The following is a 16786-nucleotide window of genomic DNA, read 5'->3' on the forward strand; positions in this document are numbered from 1 at the left end:
TGTGTCATACATACTTTGGACAGGGATCAGTCCCTGAAGAAGGACATCATGCTTGGGAAAATACAGGGTCAGCGAAGAAGAGGAAGACCCTCAACGAGATGGATTGACACAGTGGCTCCAACAATGGGCTCAAGCATAATAATGATTGTGAGAATGATGCTGGACCGGGCAGTGTTTCGTTCTGTAGTATGTAGGGTCACTATGAGTCGGAACCGACTAGACAGCACTTAACAACAACATGCCTTGTCATATTTGACCCATGCGTATTCTTGTGCAATACGTCAGGCAGGTATTATCACCCTTCTTCTACCATGTTCGTTTGAAAGCTGAGCCTCCGTGAGATCCATTCTCTTGGCCAAGGTCACAAAACTAGAAAGTAAAAGTACTGCAGCTCAAAGCCAGCTTTTCTGACTATGTCAGGAGGATCCAAGGAAGGCATTGACATTTCATGAACTAGATTATTTATCTCTGAGATGTGAGTTGCTGCCATACTGATTGAATTAAATAGTTGCCAAGATACCCAGGGCACAGCTAGAGATAAGAAAGTCTGGGTAGGTAGTTGTCCTTCCCAACTGATGTACCACTGACGTACAGGGGCTACAGGGGCTGGGTTTACTGGAGCTAGTTTTCTTTGCATTATTCTGTTTCAAAGTTATATGGTAAAGGATTTGCTTTCTGGTTTGGAGAGGTTTTTTTTTTTTTTTTAATAATGATATTATTAATATCTGAAACTTGGAAAGCTTTTATTATTTCACAATGGAAATTGGAGCCATCCTCACAGGCCTGTATCACCTTTCCTTTCCTTCAATTTGGTCAATGCAGAATGGGATTTTTATCTCTCAAGAGAATGAATGGTGTGGTGGCGTGGGGAGGAATGCTGCATCTCTGCCTCCACAAATGACCTGAATGGGTGAGTCTCTTGTTAACCCTGAACTGGATGTAAAGTTAAGCATAGACGGACCTCAGGCCCCACTAGTTTGCTCAGAGTCCTAGGCATGTTATGGAGAAATGTCAAAGATTTCTCTTCTCTTCCTTCTGCGTCCTGCCGTGGCGTTTTAGGCAAGCCTCCATGTGCTAAGGAAACCCATGCTGCCTATCAAAACCCCCACACCTAGCTCCCAGTGCCACACATAGACATGCACAACACCTGCGTTCAGGCAAGCTGATCTATTCTTGCAAAAAGCAGTCTCTCGGCACCACGCCACGAGGCCTGAGCAGTCTAGCGAATGATTTCTGAGGCAGCTGTGACCCTCCATGGCCATGTTTGTATCCATCTCTCACAACGCTTGCACTCATACAACATGATGTGTCCACTGACCCTTTCTTCCAACAAGATGGTTTTAACTACGAGTGGAACTCTGGGTTCATCTAGAGAAAAACTGAATGCTGGGAAAATGGGGCTGGGTAGAGGGAGAAAGTGATGCAGATTGACTCAGGACGGGTCCGAATTAGCTGCACTTCCACGAGGCGAGCCAGGAGGAATTTCTCTGGCTCCGTGCTGCGTCTGTATCATGTTTGGAATTGCCCTCGTAGCCACCAGAAGTAGTAAACTATCCACACGGCTTTGGTGGGAACTCTCTATAAAAACTGCAGACAGTGAGCATAAGAGGAAGGAAGTGAGCATCACTCACATTTCTGCCCCCATCTCTGTCCTGTCACAGCACGTGAGGCAGATTATTCGGCTATTAGAGCAGGAATGGAGCCCCTGGGTGGTGCAAACACTTGGCTGCTAATAAAAAGGTTAGAGGTTCAAGTACGCCCAGAGGTGCCTTGGAAGAAAGGCCCTATGATCTACTTCTGAAAAATCAGCCATTGAAAATGCTATGCTGCATAGGTCTACTCTGAAGCATGGTGTCACCCTGAGTTGGAGTTAACGCCATGGCAACTGAACTGCAGGAATCAGGAAGAGGCAGTCGTGGTCATCACGGCTCTGATGCCCAGTCAGTCCTCTAGTCTACCTGGATTCAGCTGACTAAAGGCTCCTTACGTGATGGCCACAGGCTTGTTCTCAATAAGCCACAGGCTGCACAAGGAGGAGGGACACACTGTCGCAGTAAGTGGGATGCTTGCGTTATCACTTCCAAACAGCTCCAGATGGACTAAGAGAGCCAGGCCTGCTGGCCACCAGGAGAGTTCTCCATTCTGAGCCCACACCTCTTCCTTTTCAAGCAATGGGGAAAGGGTAAGCCGATCCCTCTGTCTGTCGGTTAACTTCCCGCCTTCCCTCTGGCCTCAGACAAGTCACTTAACCTCATTGGAAAATGAAATGCCCCTCAGAGACTTTGGCAATTGAGAATGTTGGATTTCCATGAATAAAACTTACTTAACCCCATCACCCCAACACGAAAGCAAAATACCTAGCCTGACATGGTTTCTCATTAGTTGTACGTTAAGGGAGTGAATGAATAACTTACTGGATTTTAATACCATGAGTAAAATTACACAGAAACGACTAGGGGAACTCAGGGCCACTTGCGACTCCTTTGCTCTCTTAGCCTTTTGCTGAACGCTGTCTTCATTAATTACACAGCCATCACGTTTCTCCTGAGGGTAAAATACCCCAAGTGGTTCAAATCCAAAATGCAAACTTCTAGTTATTTGTCCTCCCTCTGATGATGAGAGGTTGTATGACAGAACATAATATCAGTATTTTTCCATGTCACATAAATTAAATGTATGCCCAGAGTAAGTTTAAGTTTAAAAGCCAATCTTCCTCCATTAGAGGAAATATAAGAGAATGCAAAACCTCTCCCCTCTGTCAACTTTTCGTGAAGCTCCATACATTATGCGTTGCCTTATGCTGGCCCCCCTAATAGCTTTGGGAGTCAGATCACGTTTCAGGTATAAGCCAGCTGGTGCCATCCATTTAAGGGAAAACAGCTACATAAGTGAGCAAAATTCTAATCACTAAGTCTAATTACAAAGTAGAGTAAATTATTTATAAATGTTTTAAAAAGTGTCTTAAAACATTGTAAAAAAGAAAAAGTATCAACCAAACAAAGCTGGTACGCTGGTAGTTGACAACCCTGCTTGGGATTAGGGAATTCACACGTGTAAACGTCATATGCTGTGGCTATTTCTGACATGTGAATCCAGCATTCAAAACGTTATAACCTTTCTCATTCAATCAGATGCTAAACTGTTCGACTGAAAGCACACCGTAGTTTACAGGTTCTAAATTTTTTTTTTTTAATGGGAGTAATAGGAACGTTTCGCTTATACTAGACCGAAGGGAACGTCTTCATAGGGCTCCATTAAAATTGTGACAATTAGTCAGAGGAAGGAAAAGGGGGTGGGAAAATGACAGAGTGCCACTTTACATGGATGCGTGTATTTCCCCCAAGTCCCTGGGTGGTGCAAGCCCGCTCCACTGCTAACTGAAAGGTTGGCAGTCCAAGTCCAGTCAGAGACAGCTCAGAAGAAGGGCCTGGCGAACTACTTCCAAAAACTCAGCCGTTGAAAACCCTGTGGAGCACAGCCCTGCTCTGACACACGTGGGGCTACCGCGAGTTGGAACTGACCAGATCAAACTGGTACCGGTGTATTTCCCAAACGTGGATCTATGCTCTTCTACTTAACCCCTTTGCTAAAATATTTTTAAAATGCTTCACATTCTTGAAATCACAATGCAAAACCGAAGACAAACACATTAAATCTAATTTTGGCTTCCAGGCTAGCTGTCTGCCTCAACATGTCTTACATTAGTTGTGTGTGTGTGCTCTGTCAGGGCGCCGTGGGTCTAGTCCCTCTGCCTCCTTGTTGTATGGATGAGTGTGCTGGTACTATCCAGAGCTCTTCAGAATGGCGTTCCCAATGTATTGTCCATGATGTCCTCTGATATTGTGGAAGGTGCTGTTAGTGCTCACCAAGTATCTGTGTGCTTCTCTACATTCCCCAACTTCCTGCAGTTAGTTTGGAAACATATAACTGGGCTCCGGCCAATAATATCTTAGAGAAGGTGAGGCAAACTACATCCAGGCCTACCCTTAAAAAGAACGTGGGTGTTGCTCCAGCCTTTTCCTACCTTGCCATAGCGCCCAAGGGGCTGGGGGATCCAAGTGGCCTAGTGGCTGGTAGCAGAAGGCTGCTTGACCTGGATTGGACTGCGTGAGCCACGAGAGTTCAGGGATGTCTGCTGTGGCAGCTAACGTTAATTACCCTTGCTGAAATACCACTAAGAAGAGCAAACATTTCAACTTTTATTTAGATGTGTGCTGGCCTGAAGCTGGAGAGTGGAATGATGTCCTCTCAGGGTCCCTCATATTTCATGATTAAGACAGTTGAATGAAATCCTCTTCTCCATTCAGTGAAGATTGATTTGGTTGTTGCTAATTACTACACAAACAATCTTCTGGTCTGCTCATCCATTTCTTTTTGATTTTCTGGCCAATTACAGCCTCCTGCCTGACATTGGCCATTGCCTATAAGAGGTTTGGGGACCTGTCCTCTCTTCCACCAGTACCGAAGACACAGTGCAGAGTCAGAAATGGAGGCCAGTGCCTACTTCTGTGTCTCACTTTGGTCTCTGCCAACTATTACGAGTTACCTACCTCATGCCTGTCTCTGATCATACAGTTTTGGTGTTAAGAACCTGAAAGTGCTTGTTTCCAGAGCCCTGATAACTGTAAGCCATCTGCCCTGGGACTCTGGCATTCTCAAGTTCGAATTTTGTAAATAAACGTAAGATGAACAGCGTGGAAGCAAGTGCTCTACACAAACCACGTGAAGCCAGTTTAAAGGAATGTGATTGGAATTAGCAGAATGGCATTTCTCATCAAGGGAGTCACAACCTCGTTCATAACTATAGAGGTAATGAAACTGTACCAGATATTTCTAGAAATGGCCTGAGGAACGAAAAATGCTTAGTTTGTATTCCAGGTACTATAACCAAGCTTCACTCTGGTTGCATATGCTCGCTAGTAAAATAGCACAGCTGCCAGGAAATATCTGAGTCCTGAGTTATATTTTTGGCTTTCCCTCTGTCTTGGTGTTTTTTGTACCTGCAGGGGTTTTTTTCCCCACCCCCCTCCCCACAGGCTAGAGGAGGAGGACATTAAGGGAACTATTTAAGGAAGCTGTTATATAACCAACGCTAGGACTCAGGGACCTCTGTATTGGTTTCCTTCACTTAAATATAAAATAATAGATTACCAGAACAAATATGGTTTCTAACATGGGTTGAGTCTGTCCTCAGCTTTTTCATAGTGAAACAGTCCTGTATTTGCCATTTTGCAGGTCTCATTATTACAAAAGCACTTCTTCATAAGAAAACATAAAGGAATTTCACTGAATGTATTTCCAGTAAAGTAGTTATTTTTAAGGCCAACTAGGGAGAATTTCAGGATAATACTGAGGGGGACATACTGAAAATGTGTGACTCTGAATAGAAAATAAGATCTGACCCACATAAGAGAACAGCCTTATCTAAGAGCAGCCCCACTCACTAACAACAGGGAACACAGGCTACAGGATCCCTAGATTTTGATTCCCACACTTCTTCTGACTCCCAGAAGGGCTCCTCCATGACACAAAATCTCTCCGTACCTCAGTGTCTTCATGTCTAAAAGGAGAAAAAGAACATATGCCAATTTTCTAGATCCCAGGATGGATACAAGGATTAACTAAATCAAGTAAGGAAAGTATATTTATCTGTGCTTAGAATATTTTCTTTTAAGCGTTCTTTCTTTTCAGAGAGCTCATATGGAAGAGAAAATTGAGGCAGGATTGTATGGTAACAGGACTGGCATTTATTTGTGGCTTGCAGAAAGTGTCCCGTGACTGTGTAGTTATACTTGGCCTAGCACAAGTTATAATGCTAATTAGGGAGTCCCTGCGTAGTACAAATGCTTAATGCTCTTAGCTGCTCACAGAAGGGTTGGAGGTTTGAGGCCATTCAGAGGGTCCTTGGAAGAAAGTTCTGATTATACGCTTCTGAAAAATCAGTCACCGAAAACCCTATGGAGCACAGTATTCTGACATACAGACGGTCACTGTAAGTCAGAATCAACTGGACAGCAACTGGCAGGAGACTTAGGGACTGATCTTTACAGTGTGCTTATGGGCCAATAACATCTCCCCAACTCCAGTGGTATAGGTTTATAATATCTATTGAGAAGAGGGCTTAGAAAATCAATTAAATTGAGCTGGATCCAAACAGTACCGTGTCTACTGCTCCCCCATATCCATGAACTTAAGAAGTCGTGGGTCTACAGTCAAAAGTAGAGTGGGATGAATGCTCTGACAAAAGGAACTTAACTCAGATATGCCTGGGAACTTATGAGCGTGGGAACAACCTCTTTCAAGACATATTTCTAGAGCATAGGTTAATGGCTAGACACTGAACTCTAAAGCCAGGCAAGGTTCTGATCCCGGTTCCTCAATTCACTACCTGTTTAATCTTGAGCAGAAATTTAACCTTTCTTTGGCTCAGTTTCCTCATCTGCAGAATGGGAAAATTAACCTATCTCAAAGGATTTTAAAAGTATTGAATGAGAAAATACATGTGAAATGCTTTACATAATGCCTGGAACATAGCAAGTGCTTACAATAAATGTCATTGATCTCTGAACATGCTAGTGCTACTTGATTGGAATATCAAGCACAGAAGTTTAAATATTTCCTGGAACAAAAGTAGGAATAAGTAAATGAATGTATCAATAAAGGCCAGAAAAACTCTCTCTGAAACTGTATTTTGGGGAGATAATGGATGAACAGTGACTTGTATTTCATCTGTGATGTCTCTGGAGAGCAGATTAGAACATTTAAGCAGTGTTTATTTCTTTACCATTAGGATACCTTGAGTGCCTTCTTTCTGTTTCTAATGATGTCTGCGCTCTAGATAAGATCCTAGCTTCCGTTCTCTGAGATATATACTACAGTTGCTTAGCACTCCCACTTTTAATTGAAGGCAATTCATTTTGCACAGAAGCACAAGTCAGAAAGGCAAAGGAGGGCACTGGAATAGAAGTGTTGTCCAAATGTTTGCATTTTCTTTATGTCATAAGTCTAAAGACAGAGGCCTTCCCTTCCATCAGGCAACTACAGTCGAATAACTTCTCCTTTGTGCAATTAAAATACCAGCCTTAAGTCAGCATCAGAACATTTTGCAAAACACTTACTTCAGGTTTTCATGACAGAGAGAAAGAAACAAAGCAAAAAACTTCATTTGATGCTGTTCCAAGGTCTTCCTTTCTTTCCTGCTAGTGTTTGAAATAGCCTATTTTTAAAAGTGTCTTCAGAGAAGCACAGACATACAGAATTGGAAGTCTGTACCTGGAAGCATCTTTTGGGGTTGAGAAACGTAAGCTACTGTAAAAGCTCAACAAGACATGCTGAAATAATTAAATTTTTTAGAAATGATTGAACTGGATGTTTTCAAATAAGCAGATCTACATTTGTCATTCTGAATTCTTTTTACAGAAAGATGGCGTTTCTCCCCCCCACTTAGGTAATTAAAAATAGACACCTGGCAACCGCTCATTATCAAACATTTCCTCACATTGACAATATATATACATATATATATTTAGGCACTGACACCTTATTTGCAAACTTTCATCCTTCAAAGGAAGTCTTTCTCCAGGAGTTATTATTCACTATACGAGTGTGGGATTAGAAGGCATTACCTGAAGCCTAAGTAACGTGTTCAAAGCACAGCGTGCCTCTCCCTTGGTGGCTGGGCTCCAGTCCCTGCATTATAGGTAGATGCTGAGCACCTATAAAACTGAACGGTTGACGAGACACTAGGGTTTGGTGGAAGAACTGTTGCTCCTTAGAACTTTGCTTCTCTTATGAATATCATTGTCTCAATTTATTTTAATGCAATGAGTGGGAGAGAGGGTGGGGATAAAATCCATATACAGAACCCTCTATCTTACAGCCCTGCTGGTTTGCACATCACAAAAAGAGGCACAGGAAAACCTTTGAGAGTTTGGAGCCTGCTGCGTGAGAGAGATAAAAGTAGAAACAGCAAATTGGCTGCAATACGAATGGCAGGTGCATTTGTTCACTGGAGGCAAGCTGGCAATTTACTTTTCCATGACCAGCTTGTCTCTCGCAAGTTCACCTTTCAAAGTCTTCCCTTTTGCCCTCTACTTACATCGCCAAAGCCCTGCTTCATTTTGAGTCCCTATGCTCCAGGAGACAGCTACTCTTTACCCTGCTTCCTTTTGAAGACAAAAGAAAAAAAAAAAAATCTTGGTCCCTTTTCTGCTTATTGGGGGTGGAATTAAAAGGGGGGAAATGGAAAGATCACTGAAGCTAGCACACTGGAACCTCATACCCGAAGAGAAAGCAAATGTGTGTTGTGTGTGGATGGTTTGGTCGTAGCTGGGTGAACACAAACTGAGGGCAGGGGAACTCTGAGGCAAAACCCTGTGGTTTTGACATCACTCCAGCATTTCTACAGATAGCAGAGGATTCAAAGCCTTTGTTACTACTGCCAGGATGGGACTAAAGAGACGCAGGTCAGAAGAGGAGAATTCAGAGTGAAGTGGACGAGAGCAGTCTGTCTTCATTGAAAGGAGGTGAAGGGAGGAAACAGTTGTCCCGCTCCCTGCCTCAGATAAGCAAGGAGAAATGACTGCCTTCTGGGTACAGGTCATGTGGACAAAAAAAACATTCATTTCCTTTTTACATAGAATCACATAAAACCTTGAAACATACATGAAATTCATGCCAATTCTTGTTTATTTTTGTACCCACCATTCTTATTTTATTGGTTGGTTCTTTACCTCTGGATTTCCATCAGTACTAACTATCTTAAGAATTCCTTGAGCAGCCATGATAATGCTCAAATAAAATAATATTTTAAACACCTTTGGTGGAGGTGGAAATGATCACATTAGGATCTTCCTTGAGAGGTTTGTTTTAGGGGCTCTAAAGTGGCCGAACAGTTCTATTCTGTCCTATATAGTCGCTATGAGTTGGAATCGACTCGACAGCACTGGGTTAAAGTGGCCAAAGAAGAACTGACACCTTTGAATTATGGTGTTGGCAATGAATATTGAATATACCATAGGGTGCCAAAATAACTAACAAATCTGTCTTGGAAGAAGTACAGCCAGAATGCTCCTTAGAAGCAAGGATGGTGATACTTTGGACATACTATCAGGAGGGATCAACCCTGGAGCAGGACATCATGCTTGGTAAAGCAGAGCGTCAGTGAAAAAGAGGAAGACCCTCAATGAGATGAACTGACACAGTGGTACAACAATGGGCTCAAGCATAACAACAATCATGGGGATGGTACAGGACTAGTGTTTCATTCTGTTGTACATGGGATCACTATGAGTCGGAAGTGACTTGATGGCACCCAACAACAACAACAAAGTGTCTGGTGTGAACTAGGTTGGATGATTTATAAGGCCTATTCTATTCAACAAAATGGCAAATTGATCCTGGGCAACAACCAAATGAAGAATGTGTAACAAATAAGTGCTTTCTGAATTGCACATTTGCCTGGTAATGAAGATCAATTATCAAATATGCTTGCTCAAAGTTTATCCAAAGATTAATGAAATATCTCTGATTTCAAAATCATCTGTTCTTGTAAAATCTAAAGCCCCTGAGTTTAGATAGGTAAATGTGACTCATAATCAAAATTCAGTCTGTTTTCAAATGAATGACTAAACTTTGAGTGTCCCTCAGGATAGAAGTTCTGCCTGTTCCTAAAGTGGAAATTAAGGGGGCAAAAACTTAGATGTTGCCATTTTTAAGTGGCATTGATGAACAAAGCAATAGAAATGGTGTTGGAAACTAATGCTCAGTACTAACAAAACCTCTCAGTGCCCTCAATAGATTCAGAGTTGAAAATGCCATTCCATTTTAATTGAGCAAAAGGAAATAAACTCAGAGGTGAGGCCAAGATGACGGAGTAGTCAGATGCTTCCGGTGATCCCTCTTAGAACTAAGACCTAAAAAAACAAGTGAAACATTATATATACGACAAGCTAGGAGCCCTGAACATCAAAGGCAAAGTTAGGAAATCAGACTGAGCGGTAGGGGGAGGGAAGTGGTGAGGAGTTGCCGGAACTGACTCTGGGAACTGGCACCCCTCAGGCATGATCTCGGCGGGGCTGGCAGTAGCGTTCCGGACACTGTTTCCTCAGGGAGAGACAGTGAGCCACACAGCCTACTCATGCCTTTGGAACCAGAAAAGAACAGTGCTCTCAGCAAAAGCTAAGTATTTGCATTTATTTTACCACACCCTCAGCCCTCAAGCCGGCTTCTGTGGCTGTCAATTTTCCTGGGCCTGAGATAGGTCCTATTGCATGACCTGAGCCATTCTCCTTGGAGAAGGAATAAATCAATAACTAGGGGGAAAGATAATCTGCCAGCTCCCCTAAACTGGAGCACTCAGGACAGAAGTGGCTCCTGCCCAGGCACAAATGGTCCGTGGACTTTGAATACCTCTCACCCCTGCATAGACCTGTGTGGGCCCATTTCAGGAGCTTAGGCCCATGTTGGCAGACTGCAACAGTGTATGTACTGGAGATCTGACTTCAACTGTTTCAACTGTGCAGTGGAGTGGTGGGTTTTTGATGTTTGACACCACTTTGCCTATTAAACAGGATCCTCACCTACCCACATCAGGGCCTGAGGGCTGGTGGCTCCATCCATATCACCTAGCCACCCACAACAGGAAAAGTGGTACCTCCCAGTCCTCAAAACCAAAAGCATTGGGTACCCATGGTCTGGCTGCAGAACCTACCCACCTGTGTGTTCTAGGGAACAGGGACGCTGTTTCCTCACAGACACTTGGGAGACGGTTGTCAGCCCCCTGCCTTGTTCAGAATGTGATCCCCTGCTGCAACCAGATACCTGTGCCTACACCAATCATTCCTGCCCCTCTAAGACTGTGGGTCAGAGCCTGTACTACACACTTGGTGACCAACTACCTAGACACCTGAGCTGAATCCATACAAGAAAAGTGAATAGACTCCTAGGTTTCATATACCTGGTAAGAGCTCTAACTATCTGGTGACAGGACATTAAATCTTCAAAGGTGCAAATAATCAAGATAGCTCACTTAAGCAGCCTATTTGGGCATATCAAAACAAAACAAGAAGCTACGATACAGTAAGCAGATCATGATCACCTCAACAAGCTCTCAGAACAAAGAATCAAGGCGATGATGTCTTCCTGGAATTTACCAGAGGCAGGATTCAAAAGATTAATTTAAGAGTGTGTGAGTGTGTGTGTGAATGTCTGTGTGAGTGAGTCACGAGCAAGCAAGTGTGGCCACCACGGAATGGGAGCAGGACCAGTGGTGCAGCCTCAGCCTCTGTCCCCAGCAGCACCGTCTCAGGTAGGTTGGTTTGAGCCAACACCAGGAGCCGGGCCAAAGATGATATCAAGAGGGTCATGGCAGCTATGGAGAAAGTGTGCAAATGGGAGAAGAAGTGGGTGCCTGTGGATGATACGTCCCTGTGAATCTACAAGTGGCTCTCTGTGATGGAGTCCGGGGTTGACAATAAAAACAAAAACAAGTAGAAGGGCAAGGATGAGAAGTGTGGCTCAGAGGTGGCCACTCTGGAGAACAGCTCCTATCCGGGGATGAGGGACATGCATGATGACAACAGCAACCAGAGCTCCATTGGAGGTGCCTCCCCCATCAAAAGGGAGAACAGCAGTAACTCCAGCCCTGCTCCAGAGCCCAACTCAGCCGTGCCCAGTGATGATGCAGAAGCCAAGGTGGATGAAACCCAGGCTGATGGGAAGGAGTACCTCAGGGCCAAAGATGCCTCTGACGAGCAGAACTCGCACTCTTTGATGGAAAACTCGACAAGCAGCTCAGAAAAAGTGGAAAGGCAGCCATCTGGTGATACGAGTCTCACCACAGACACATCAGAACTCTCTCAAGATTTGGAAGGAGTGCCACCCTTGAAAAAGATGAAACTGGAGGCTTACCAACAAAACTCCAAGGAGATGTAGACACTAGATGAGAAGCTTGGACCCGCGCTTACAGAAGCTACATCAGCAGGCTTAATTCTAGAACAACGGCACGCAAGTAGTTCCTCTTGGGTGCAAACAGAACTACTAACCCTTCAAGTTTACCAAGACCAAATCCCAGAAGACCCTGTATGGAATCACTTCTAAGACACTGAAGAACTCTCTGCTGTGAAGCAAAACAGTGAATCTTTTCAAGTTGCTGTCTTCGGGAAGGGGGAGCCGGCCTTTCAGGAGTGTCCGTCTGTCCGTCTGAACATTGTCTCTGAAGCCAAGATTCCATTTGAGTTGCTGCTGTATCCCCTCCCACTCCCCCCCACCCCACCAACTTCTCTATTTAACGATATAAGCTATTGGAGGTGGTACCAGTCAGGAATCCACTTACCATCGAGGCTTTCACTGTCCAGCCAGTTCTGTCCACTTTCATTTTTTGTGCTTTGTGCCCTCGAGGTGACCTCTGGCCTGTTTCCTGGTTGTTTTTACATCTCCTTTTGGAAAGTGCCCTCTTGGTTTTGTTGCGGTGGCAACAGCCACCACCATCCTCATATCTCTCACCTCCCTGCCCCAGGACTTTGAACGGACCTAGAGCAGGCAGGAAGGAGATGGGGAAATGGAGGCTGGGGAGGAGCAGGAAGGCCCCAGCCTGCTCATTTCCAGGTGAAAGGACTTTGGTGAGCCCCAAGCCTGGGGTGGGGCCAGCACCAGCCTCCGAGGCCCTAAAAGTCACAGGGGTCAGGGCACAGTCCCCAAGAGGTGGCCTCCTTGGTGCAGGCTGTGAACACGAGTTGCTTTCACTTGCTTGAGGCAGTTGAGCCCGGGTTTCCAAGTCTCTCTTTGGCCAGGCTGAGATACAGAGCCCCTAGATTCTTCTGGCATTTGCACCCTACACCGCCCACCATCGCCGCTTCTTCCCAGACTTCCTAAAGATGAGATGGCTTCTCTGACTGGCTACAAGTGCATCTTCTTCCAGTTACCATGGTCTGAACAGACTACAAGAATAGCTGGTGCTGAACTTTCTCATATGAAATTGCTTGGGTTTCAAATCCAAAGTAACCTGCTACCCTCTGCTCCCCCTCACCCTGCTCTTTCCCGACAGCTGACCGAAACTGGCTTGCTTCTGCTTTGCGTTCCTGTCTCTCAGAGTGAACAAAGTAGTTGTTCCCAGAATGTACTGTCAGCCTCCAGCAGGGAGTGGGCCTTGGTGGATGCGTCTTGAAGGCTCTACACAAGGCACCAAGCAATCAGAAAGATTTGCACTATCTCCGGAAAGGAGTGATTGAATCCCCCCTGCCACCATCTCTGTCCCACCTGCCTGGGGACAGCTTCCTCTCACAAAAATGGAGCTGCCCCTTGAGCAAACTGTCCAACCATGGTTCTGAGGCCTGGTTTGCTCTTAATTAATCTACAGACTTCTTGGACCTTAAGCATTTTCCTGAGCATTCTTTACTGCAATGGAGTTCCAAATCCCTTTAAGTTGTGTGTTATAGGGGGTGAGGGTCTGTGTGTTTGGTTGGCTGTTTTTTTTTTTTTTTTTTTGGCTAATTTGTGCATTATTCAGGTACTGCCTTCATCGTGTGGATCTATCTCTCGACCATCATGGGAAGTGTCTCCCAGAATCTGTTTTCTAAGCATTTCTGAGGATGAGGCTCTTACTTTTTTTTTTTTTCTTTTGTAAGGGAGCCAATCTATTTCCTGCACTTCAAGGAGAGTCAAAATGTTCCTGAATTTCAAATATCTCATGCAAAATGCCCACCGAAATAAGGGAAAAAAACAAAAAAAATTAAAAATCTTAATGTTGAAGTTTGCAATGCCGAAAGGTTTCTGTCTTTAAAAAAAAAAAAAGGAAAGGAAAAAATCCTTGTACTTCTGGATCTTCCCCCTCAGGCAGTCAGTTCCATGGAGAAGTGTGTTCTGCATCTCCATGTGGAAACAACCAGATGTGTTAGCTGCCAACACTTCTCAGGGTGGCTTTACCTCTAGATTCTGTAGAGCTAGAGTAACATTTTTTGTTGCATGCAGCAAAACTTCATTTTTTGATGAAAGAGGTATTGGAGATTGATATCCTTTTCTTTGTGGTAAACCAGAGGGTGCAGCCTTGGAGAACTAAAGGAGAGTCAAACACATGCATCCACAGAAATGGAAAGTCAGCAAGGGTTGCCTGCAGCTCTCACCTATGGTGTCTTTCAGACAGGCCAGAGGAGTTTACACAGTTGAGGATGAAGACACTGCCCACAGTACCGAGGCTGTCATCCATTTTTCTCTGAAATGCCGGAAGGTAGGAACGGACTTGTGGTCAAGACCAGTCGGACCCCACCATGACCGTGCCAGCAGAGCGCCAGCCACCCTGCACGCAATGCTGGCCAGGAAGGCCTTCTGCACAGAATGATCGGACTGCAAAAATCCAGATGTGCTTCCTTTCCCAGCACGGTAGACCTCTCAGAGCCGATGCCCTCATCCCACCCTGGACCCCTCACCCCCTCACCACTGTAGCATCAAAGCACTCTCACCTGCTGAGCCAAGGGCAGGAAGTCCAAGAAAACACCTTCCTTCCTTGGCCACCAGGTCCCCAATGGCCTGAAAAGCTCCCAGGGCTGACTTATTCCCTGCCAAACTCCAAGTTGGGGGAAGCTGCGGCTACACATTCCACAAAGTGCTGGCACTTACACTCACAACCTGGAAGGCAGTTAACTGGTTCCTAGAGGGTGGAGACCTCCCAAGATCACACAGTGGAACGGTTTAGAATGTTCATTATCACTAAGGACCTGGTAGAGGTATAAATAACTATTTTCACTGTATCCTAATTTTTTTTGCCTCTCATGATTTCTCTGTGTGTGTGTGTGTATGTGTTGCACAGCAGTATAATTTTTTACTTACTTATTCCATCATAAGCTATGGTATGTACAATATAAAATGGTTCCATTTCAGAAAATAAAAAAAAAAAAAAGGAGAGAGTAATTTACAGAACTCTTCAAAAAATCAGGAAGGATACCAGGCAAAATGCAGAAAAAGCCAAGGAACACACAGATAAAGCAGTTGCAGAAGTTAAGAAGGTTAGTCAAGAACTTAATGAAAAATTTAATAGGCTGCAAAAATCCACAGAGAGACAGCAATCAGAAACTTAGAAGATTTACGATAAAATTTCAGAATTGGACAGCTCTATAGAAGGTCAGAGAAGCAGAATTCAGGAAAGGGAAGTCAGAGTTAGTGAGAATGAAGATAAAATACTTGGCACCAATATATTCAAAGAAAAATCAGATAAAAGAATTTAAGAAAAAATGAAGAAAACCTAAGAATCATGCTCAACTATATGAAGAGAAATGAACTACGAGTGATTGGAGTGCCAGAACAGAGAGGGATAACAGAAAATACAGAGAAACTGTTGAAGATTTGTTTGCAGAAACCTTTCCTGATATCGTGCAAGATGAGAAGATGTCTATCCAAGATGCTCACTGAACCCCACATAAGGTAGATCTCAAAAGAAAGTCACCAAGATATATTATAATCAAACATGCCAAAACCAAAGATCAAGAGAGAATTTTAAGAGCAGCTAGGGATAAATGAAAAGTCACCTACAAAGGAGAGCCAACAAGAATAAGCTCAGATGACATGGCAGAAACCACACAGGCTAGAAGGCAATGGGATGACTTACATAAAGCATTGAAGGAAAAAAAAATTGCCAACTAAGAATCATAACCCACAGCCGTCGAGTCATATATCCAGTAGAACTATTTCTCAGATATGAAGGCAAAATTAGGACACTTCCAGATAAACAGAAGTTTAGGGAATTTGTAAAAACCAAAGCAAAACTATAAGAAATACTAAAGGGACTACTCTGGTTAGAAAAACAATAATATCAGATATCAACCCAAGACTAGAACGCAGGACAGAGCAACCAGATATCAACCCAGACAGGGAAATCACAAAAATAAATCAAGGTTAGAAAAAAAAAAAAAAAAAAAAACTCAAAACAGGGAAACAGCAATGTCATTACGTAAAAGATGACAACATTAAATCAATAAAGAGGGACTAAAAAATGTAGTCACAGATCTTTCATATGGAGAAGAAGTCAGGGCAATACAAAGAAATGTAAGTTTGTTTTAAACTTAGAAAAATAGGGGTAAATATTAAGGTAAACACAAAGAAGACTAACACTTCTACACATCAAAATAAAATACAGGACAAACAAAGATTCAGCAAAAACAAAATCCACAACAATGAAAAGGAGGAAAAAAACATATGTAAAGAAAAACTACTCAGCACAAAAAATTAAGTGGAAAAAAGAAACTGTCAACAACACACAAAAAAAGACATCAAAATGACAGCACTAAACTCATAAAAAAAAATTACCTATCCATAATTATGTTGAATGTAAATGGACTAAATGCACCAATAAAGAGTTGAGAGTTGCAGAACGGATGAAAAAACACGATCCATCTATTTGCTGCCTACAAGAGACACACTGGACATAAAGACAGAAACAAACTAAAACTCAAAGGATGGAAAAAAATATATCCAGCAAACAACAATCAAAAAACAGCAGGAGTGGCTGTATTAATTTCTGACAAAAGAGACTTTAAAGTGAAATACACTACAAAGGATAAGGAAGGACAACTATATAATTATTAAAGGGACAATATACCAGGAGGATATAAGCATATTAAATATTCATGCACCCAACAACAGGGCTTCAAGGTACATAAAACAAACTCTAACAACGCTGAAAAGTGAGATAGACAGCTCCATAATAATAGTAGGTGACTTCATCACACCACTTTCGGTAAAGGCCAGAACAACCAGAAAGAAGATCAATAAAGATACGGAAGATCTTAATGCCACA

The 16786-nt window shown here is 43.4% G+C and overlaps 1 protein-coding gene and 1 pseudogene across 2 annotated transcripts in view; one reads left to right on the forward strand and one right to left on the reverse strand.

Moving 5' to 3' along the window:
* LSAMP (limbic system associated membrane protein) overlaps window positions 1-16786 on the reverse strand; it is an 867785-nt gene that overhangs the window by 282010 nt on the left and 568989 nt on the right. The window lies entirely within an intron of this gene.
* On the forward strand, window positions 1879-11934 carry LOC104846149 (B-cell CLL/lymphoma 7 protein family member A-like; annotated as a pseudogene).

The sequence above is a fragment of the Loxodonta africana genome, chromosome 1 (genome assembly GCF_030014295.1).
Source record: "Loxodonta africana isolate mLoxAfr1 chromosome 1, mLoxAfr1.hap2, whole genome shotgun sequence".
NCBI classification, from domain to species: domain Eukaryota; kingdom Metazoa; phylum Chordata; class Mammalia; order Proboscidea; family Elephantidae; genus Loxodonta; species Loxodonta africana.